The sequence below is a fragment of the Capsicum annuum genome, chromosome 10, assembly GCF_002878395.1.
Source record: "Capsicum annuum cultivar UCD-10X-F1 chromosome 10, UCD10Xv1.1, whole genome shotgun sequence".
In the NCBI taxonomy this organism is placed as follows: Eukaryota; Viridiplantae; Streptophyta; class Magnoliopsida; order Solanales; family Solanaceae; genus Capsicum; species Capsicum annuum.
The window spans coordinates 183,408,223-183,417,241 of record NC_061120.1 but is presented as its reverse complement, the minus strand read 5'-3'; the positions used below and the strand labels follow the sequence as shown (position 1 = coordinate 183,417,241).

Sequence of the window (9,019 nt, the reverse complement as noted above, 5' to 3'; positions counted from 1 at the left end):
AGTCAATTATTAAATATTTTGAATAGTCAATTATTGTAAATTACAATAATTTTTACGTATTTCTCAAATATAATGAAAATTCACATTCAAATTCATAATCAAACTTATCTTATTTGAATCTCGAAAAACGAAATGTGCTCATAAATTAAGACAAAGAAAGTATTTTTATCGAAAAATTTGTCACGTCAACAGAGGGTAGCTAAAATAAAATGAAATGAGTGATATCTAAAATGAGTTTGGGATTTATAAGTGATGAGAGTTGGGAATAAAATAATGGAAGTAGTCCTTCTCACATCGAAGAAAGAAGGAAGTTGTGGGGTTAGTGGGTAGGATAAAGAACGGAATTGGTTTATTTAGGAAAAAAACATGATCCTTCAGGCAAGTTTTAATGGGATATGATGAGTGGTCAATGCTCGCATTATAATATGCGGGAAGGGCGTTCCAGCCTAGACTGGTTACGACAATTTGGGCACCCTCACTTTTCACCAATCTGATCCCTATTACTTCAATGAATGAACATATACACCAAACATCTAACATATGTTTGGTCATTGATTTCAAATATGTTTTATTTTATAAAAAAAAATATGAAGTTGATATTTTATCATATATATTTTTTTTAGTAAAATTGTGTTTGGTTGTAGTTTTTTTAAAGAATATTAGTGATATAACTTTGAAAAATTTTCATGTCGAAGGAATATTCACATGAGGTACATAATGTAAATATTCCACACAAAATTTTGTTTTGAATTCAAAATGAGCAAAATATGTACTCCCGTTTCTTATTAGTTGAATGAAAGGAGTTGTAGGGTTGGTGGATAGGATAAAGAACGGAAGTGTTGTATTTAGGAAAAAAACATGATCCTTTAGGCAAGTTTTAATAAGATATGATGAGTGGTCAATACTCGCATTATAATATGCGGGAAGGGCATTCCAGCCTAGCCTGGTTACGACAATTTGGATGCCCTCACTTTTCACCAATCTGATCCCTATTGCTTCAATGAACGAACATATACACCAAACATCTAGCATATGTTTGGTCATTGATTTCAAATATGTTTTATTTTATAAAAAATATATGAAGTTGATATTTTATCATATTTTTTTATCCGTAAAATTGTGTTTGAATGTAATTTTTTTAAAGAATATTAGTGATATAAATTTAAAAAAATTTCATGTCGAAGGAATATTCACATGAGGTACATAATGTGAATATTCCACACAAAATTTTATTTTGAATTCACAATGATCAAAATATGTACTCCCGTTTCATATTCGTTGAATGAAGGGAGTTGTGGGATTAGTGGGTAGGATAAAGAACTAAAGTGGTATATTTAGGAAAAAACATAATCCTTCAGGCAAGTTTTAATGGGATATGATGAGTGGTCAATGCTCGCATTGTAATATGTGGGAAGGGCGTTCCAGCCTAGCCTGGTTACGATAATTTGGGTGTCCTCAATTTTTACCAATTTTATTCCTATTGCTTCAATGAACGAACATATACCCCAAAAATCTAGCATATTTTTGGTCATTGATTTCAAATATATTTTATTTTATAAAAAAAATATGAAGTTGATATTTTATCATATTTTTTTTTCCGTAAAAGTGTGTTTGGTTGTAGTTTTTTTTTAAAGAATATTAGTGATATAACTTGGAAAAATTTTCATGCCTAAGGAATATTCACATGAGGTACATAATATGAATATTCCACACAAAATTTTATTTTGAATTCAAAATGAGCAAAATATGTACTCCCGTTTCATATTAGTTGAATGAAGGGAGTTGTGGGGTTAGTGGGTAGGATAAAGAACGAAAGTGGTGTATTTAGGAAAAAACATGATCCTTCAGGCAAGTTTTAATTGGATATGATGAGTGGTCAATGCTCGCATTATAATATGCGGGGAGGGCGTTCCAGCCTAGCCTGGTTACGATAATTTGGATACCCTCACTTTTCACCAATCTGATCCCTATTGCTTCAATGAACGAACATATTCATCAAACATATAGAATATGTTTGGTCATTGATTTCAAATATGTTTTATTTTATAAAAAAAAAATATGAAGTTGATATTTTATCATATTTTTTCCCATAAAATTGTGTTTCGTTGTAACTTTTTAAATAATATTAGTGATATAACTTTGAAAAAATTTTATGTTGAAGGAATATTCACATGAGGTACATAATGTGAATATTACACACAATTTTATTTTGAATTCAAAATGAGCGAAATATGTACTCCCGTTTCATATTAGTTGACCCCTATGGATTTGACATACCCATTAAGAAAAAGTTTATTAGGGATTTAATTTATCAAATTAGCCTTATTAATTGTTATCTCTTGTTTTGATGATGATCAGCTGATAACAAGGGACCAGGTCCTTGGGTCTTCATGGAAATATACAGCTGTCATATGACCTGCACAGTTTTGTCTTCTAGTGTAACAAACTGCGCAAGTGAGATGTGTACCAGTCAGGACACTTGGCCTAATCAGATTTATGCCCTAATCATTATACCACTATAAATAGAAAAGAATGTTCTCAATTGGGTAGTTTTTGCAATTAGATTGTTCAAGTGAAAAATTGGCGAAAACTCAACTTTGCAACATTGCTCAAGTTCACAGTTTCTGTGTGTACTGAAATAGTAAGTGTTCTTGAGTAATGTTTGATTCTGTAATTGGTTACTCGCGTTATAAGAGTAATGCTTTTTTATTGTGTTCTTGAGATTGTTTAGGTAGTGTTACTAGAGTTTGATATTGGTTAGAGTTAATCAATATCGGGGTGAGTTTTTGACAGAGTTGTCAAGGTAGGTTTGTAATAGAGTTATTGCAAACTGATGGAGGTTAGAGTTAAATTCCTATTGAGTTTGTAATCAAAAAGTTGATAATAGAGAATTATTGAGTGCTTGCGAGGGCAATCCATGTTTTTCTCTCTCTTGAGCAAGGAGGTTTCCACATTAGATATTTGTGTTCTTTAATTTCCTACAAAGTTTTGTTTGCTTACTGTGTCACTGTTTGATTGCCTGTGTCTGGCTCTAAGGGATCTATCCCCTTATAATGTGGTGCTACCCCTACATTTAAATAATTGGTATCAAGGCGAGGACACTCTAAAAGGTTCGTACCTAGAGTGATTTATTGATCATGGATACTCCACCTAATTTGGAAGAAGGGAAATCTACCACTAGACCACTGCGATTTAATTGGCAGTACTATGGTTGGTGAAAAACCAGGATGTTTGACTTCATTATGGATGAGGACAGTGAGCTGATAGATATAATACTTGATAGTCCTCATGTTCTTGTTAGAGAGGTCAAACAAGGAGACATAACAAGGATGATTGTCAAAAACAGAAGAGAGTTTGATGATGAAGATTGAAAGAAAGTTCAGAAGAATTACAAGGCAAAGAAATCATTTGTCTGTGGAATAGGACCTGATGAGTATAACAAAATTTTATCTTGTGAAAATGCTAAGGAAATCTGAGATTGTCGGAAGATAGCTCATGAGGGAATAATTGATATGAAGGATTTTAAAGTTGGCATGTTGACTACTTAGAATAAAATCTTCACCATGAAAGAAGGAGAGACAAATTCAAGAAATGAATACAAGATTCACTTCCATCACAAATTAGCTACATTGCTCAGAAGACGTGATTCCTTTGTATAAGCAAGTGAGAAAAATTCTAGGTGTTCTTCCTAAGTCTTAGAAAAGGAAAGTGGATGCTATTACTAAGGTAAGAAACCTAAAGCCTCTCACAATGGATGAACTCATTGATAACCTAAAGACACACGATCTCAAGAAGCAGCAAGGACAAGAGAAGAAGGAAGCAAAAAGGAAAAAATCTCTGGCATTGAAGGCTTCAAAATTTGATTCTAGTGAATAAGACACTAATGTTTCCTATTTGGAAAAAATAACTGTTAGAGCTATGAAGAAAAGTGGTCAGTCTAAAAGAAGAGGAAGTAATGATAAAAAGGGTGCAATGTTGAAGTTTGTCACTGTAATGCCCTGAGAGTACACCCTGGGCGTCACACGATGCTTACAATCCCGAGGGGCCACAAGCTAACCCATGAGCTGGTACTTGCTGTGAGCACTGAATAACATAATCATAAATGAGGAAGAATAATATATATGCCATAAGGTTTTAATAACTGAAGTCAACACTATGCCATAAATCTTGAAAATAACTATCTGAATCTGGTAAGATAAAAAATATATTAATAACCAACTGACATATCAACTGAAGTATGAGTACAGAATAACTAACTGTAATGTCTGAAAGCCTCTAAACTGTATGGCTGTGATTAATGGGACAGGCCCCAACTAACTCCATTAACTACTGAACTAGAGACATAAAGTAAAATAATCTGTCCTCGAAATATGAGGACTCACCACTACTACTGCTAAGAGTTTGAGAAGTCCAAGTGCGATTTGGGAATCGAGCGTCAGAACCTATGATATAATACATCATAGCTCAAAAGAAAGGTATGCGCTCAATACTTTGAATGTACTGGTATGCTAAATGAGGTAGGCTAACATGCATGGTTTCATGAACAGGAATAATAACTGTCTGAATATACATATAAATCATAGAGTACTGAATAGAGAGCATGAAATCTGTAGATACTGAAAATATTTGAAATCTTTAACTACTGTGTATGCATAAAAGTCGGTAAATACTGAAGGTACGTGAAATCTATAGATACTGGGGATGCATAACCCAGCATATACCATATATTTGTAATTAAAACCAGATACTTGGACTCCATGGGTGAAAGGTACCTATGAATGAACATTTAACATACCTGAGTTAATGAATTTGGGAGGATTGATGGAGAGTTCTTGAGATTTGGCCTTGAATTTGAGAGCTAGGGTTTCTTGTTCTTGAGAAAAGGATCTTCAATTTAATAGGAATTGAATAATGATGATTATTTAGGTCACTAATGGGTTAAATCTCGTATTTTAGGATGATTAGGGCCGTGGATAAAAACCCAAATGCCCTTGAACGAATTTAAAAACTCAGAACTGAAAGCTGAAAATCCTAATTTTTGGCTCTAGCGCGACGTGGTACTATCACGTCGGGCCACTGAAAATAGACAACTGGGACCTAGAAGTTTGGCGTGACGTGGTGAAATCGCGGTAAGCCTTTGGAATGCCATTTTGGCCACCTCCGCGATGCGCCATGATCGTAAAGCTTTACTGAAAAGAGACAATTATGAGATGGGACATCATTGCGACATGGTGGAATTGTGAAGTCTCACTAGAATTTGACAATTGTGATTTTACACTTCTCAACAATGCACTATGGGCCCAAATCACGATGTTTTACGACTGAAACTTAAAATCTCCTAAACTTCTTACTGGGTTATCGGATTAAGGGGAATTTTATATCATTGGGAATCTTGTTCAATTTCCCACAACTTGATGGCTCTAAAATGAGAAATAAAGAGTATTTTGAAAATTATATATATATGAATACTTATGTATTGAGACTTAAATTATGCTAGGGAAATACAGGATATTATAATATCTCCCCCTTGGGATCATTCGTCCTCGAATGAGTTTGGTTAAGCTGAGGAAATTAATGGACTGAGTTTACACACTGAACATGCATATCTGATGCATGGAATACATGACTGAACTGGTTCATAAATGCACGACTGACATGAACATGATGTACAACTGAAACTGAGCATGATAGAGAGGAATCTTACGAAGATTAATTCCTTAAACCGAACATGAATTTGCGGAGAAAAGATGAGGGTACTTGGTCCGCATATCTGCTTCAGCTTCCCAAGTGGCTTCCTCAGCGGGCTAATTCCGCCAAAGAACTTTGACTAGTGGAACTTCTTTGTTCCTTAGTCTACGAACTTGACGATCGAGAATTTTGACTGAAACTTCCTCATAGGTAAGACTATTCTGAATATCCACACTTTCTAAGGGAACAACTACAGCTGGATCACCAATACACTTTTTCAACAATGAGTCATGGAATAGTGGGTGTACTGAGGCTAGTTCTGAAGGCAACTCAAGCTCATAAGCTACCTTTCCAAAACGATTGAGAATTCTGAAAGGACCAACATATCAGGGACTGAGTTTCCCTTTCTTACCAAATCTCTTCACTCCCTTCATAGAAGAGATTTTCAAGTACACAAAATCACCAACCTCAAACTCGTGATCCTTTTTCCTCACATCTGCATACGATTTCTGTTGGCTTTGGACTGCCTTAAGCCTTTCTCTGATCAACTGGACCTTCTCTAATGCATCAAACACCAATTCAGGTCCCTACTACCAGAGCCTCACCTACTTCAAACCAACTAATCGGAGATCTATATATCCTACCATAAAAAACCTTAAATGGAGCCATCTGGATACTAGAATAATAGCTGTTATTATATGCAAATTCGATAAAAGGCAAGTGGTCATCCCAACTACCTTTAAAATCAACTACGTATGCTCTCAGTATATCTTCGAGAGTCTGAATGGTCCTTTCTGCTTGACCGTCTTCTGAGAGTGGAAAGTTGTACTGAGGTGGACTTGGGTACCAAGACCCTTTTGGAATACTTTCCAAAAATAAGAGGTAAATGGGTACCTCTATCAGAGATGATAGATAATGGAACACCATGCAACATAACTAACTCTCTAAGATAGAGTTTGGCATAGTCCTCGGCTGAATAAGAGGCATGGACCGGCAAAAAATGAGCTGATTTGGTCATCTCTTCTACAATAACCCAAATAGAATCATGCTGATGACGAGTACAAGCCAAACCCATCACAAAGTCCATGTTCATTTATTCCCACTTCCAAGTGGGAATACTAAACTCCTATATGGACCCACTAGGTTTCTGGTGCTCGATCTTAACCTGCCGACACGTAGAGCATGTAGCTACAAACTCTGTAATATCTCTCTTCATCCCACTGTACCAATAGATCTCCCAAAAATTATGGTACATCTTAGTGGATCTTGAATGAATAGAGTAGCGCGCGCCATGAACTTCTGTAAGAATTTGCTGTCTCAACTTATCAACACCAGGCACGCATAGCAAACCCTGACAACACAGCACACCATCTACCCCTTGGGAGAAAACCTCCACCTTTTAATCTCTGATTGATTCTTTCAACTTAACTCGACTGGGATCTCTATCCTGCTTTTTCTTTACTTCAAAAACTAGAGAGGATTCTGAACTACTATGCACCCATACACTACCTTCTGCTGAATCGACTAGGCAGACACCACTTTATGAGAGACATCACTTTATGAGAGACAATATTGAGAAGGGAGATATTTACATGAAGTTTTGTAAGATTGGAGATTAAATCGAAAACATATTTACTAAGGTTTTTCAGAAGGAATAACTTGTGAAAAACAGGATGACGCTGGGGTTGATCAAAATAACCTAACCTACTAGATGAATCAATTTTTCTCCCTAAAAATGGCTATGATCAATAGACAGGTATCCTTGATAATGTATGTACTTGTTGGTCTAATTCAGTATCATCCCTTTGTAGGTATACACCCATGGGAGCAACTTTGGAAGAGGACAAATGTGACATGTTCAAAGTTAAAGATTCACTCAAGAAAGAGAGAGACCTGGTCCCATCTCTCAGGTTAGTATCTAGAATGTGCATTTTTGTTTTGTTAATAAAAGCCGCATCTACTCTCTCTCCATGTCAGTAAATTATCTTATCCTAAAAAGAAGAGATGAGTCATCCTAAAATTGAAATTGATCACATCTTATTCTTACAAAAAGCCATTCTTTGTGCTTATTTGTTCTCTTAAATTTTGCTGTCCCCAATCCTTCTTTTGTCAAAAGGAAAAATCAAGCCTCAAATATCCCTTTTGGGACTAGGATTTCCAAATTGCTAGTAATTCCTTATTCTTATGTCTTTCAAAGGACTCTGAACTTAGAATAGATAAAAATCCTCTCTCAAACCTTCTTGAAAACCACTTTTCTTCTCCTACCCTTCCAAAGCCAAACTCCTTCTTTACTCAACTTGTTGATGAAGACTCGTCCCTGAAGCTTCATAACCTTTCTAATAGTACATTAATGGATGATACCTGAGTTGTTGAAAATCTCATCTTGATATCAAATAGCCCAAGAAAGAGCATGTTTAGGCCTAAGGAATAAAATATCAGTAAGATAACAAGAATTCCTGGAGAGAAGTCTCAAAGTTCTACGGAGAAGCAGCAGACTTCTGAAGGACCTGGTCCCAGGTAGATAAAATGACTAAAGGAAAACCTATTAGTGTTTCTAAAAAGGGAAAACTAGATAAGGAAAGTTTGTGTATAAAGAAGTGTGAAACAAGTTCTTGCAAAATCAAAAGGTGCTAACTCGAACGATCTTTAACTCAAGTGTATTAACAAAATTGAGTACGATAGAATTAGTTGAGCTTGTTAAAGATCAAAGATGGCTTCATTTTACGGAAGGACCCATTCCCACAGTCTTTGACGAGATAGTCAAGAAATTCTACTCCATATAGGATTTCTCTAAATACAATTTGAGGATGACTGTAATAGTCCAAGGGAAGAAGCTAAATTTGAATGTTATGTTACTTAGGAAAATTTTGAATGTTCCTATCAGTGGTGTGAAGACTGTCTAAAAACAATAGCCCTCGATAGAGTTCATAGTAAATGCATTAAAGGTTAAAGGAAAATATGTGGCTGCAGTGAATAGGAAATCACTCAAAAGTGAGGTCCAATTAGTCTTTGATTTTCTAACAAAGTGATTCTACCTAGATCACAAAAGAGGAATGTTTCTTTAGCTTCTAATTTGTATGTAATGGAGTATCTTAGTATTTTTTTTAGTTTATTTGTTTACCTGCTTTAATGATGAAGTACATACATAAAGTTGTTCATGAGAAAAATGAAAAACATGGCATGCCTTATGAATATTGGTTCACCAAAGTTTTTTATCATTTTGGTATTTTCTGTGAAAATGGAACTCCTGGAACTTTGATACAACTGCTTAGTATGAAGACACTGATTAAAACCGAGTCTGTAGAAAAAAATCAGGTAACATAACTCAAGA

General features: G+C 35.1%; 4 non-coding genes across 4 annotated transcripts; all 4 read left to right on the top strand.

Moving 5' to 3' along the window:
• Positions 1 to 390: 390 nt before the first annotated feature.
• LOC124888344 lies at positions 391 to 498 on the top strand. Its single transcript, XR_007046470.1, has one exon. It is a non-coding gene; the product is annotated as a small nucleolar RNA Z279/snoR105/snoR108 (small nucleolar RNA).
• A 384-nt stretch (positions 499 to 882) lies between these two features.
• Positions 883 to 990, top strand: LOC124888345. Its single transcript, XR_007046471.1, has one exon. It is a non-coding gene; the product is annotated as a small nucleolar RNA Z279/snoR105/snoR108 (small nucleolar RNA).
• A 380-nt stretch (positions 991 to 1,370) lies between these two features.
• Positions 1,371 to 1,478, top strand: LOC124888347. The gene has a single exon (XR_007046473.1). It is a non-coding gene; the product is annotated as a small nucleolar RNA Z279/snoR105/snoR108 (small nucleolar RNA).
• Positions 1,479 to 1,860: 382 nt separating this feature from the next.
• Positions 1,861 to 1,968, top strand: LOC124888346. Its single transcript, XR_007046472.1, has one exon. It is a non-coding gene; the product is annotated as a small nucleolar RNA Z279/snoR105/snoR108 (small nucleolar RNA).
• Positions 1,969 to 9,019: the final 7,051 nt, after the last annotated feature.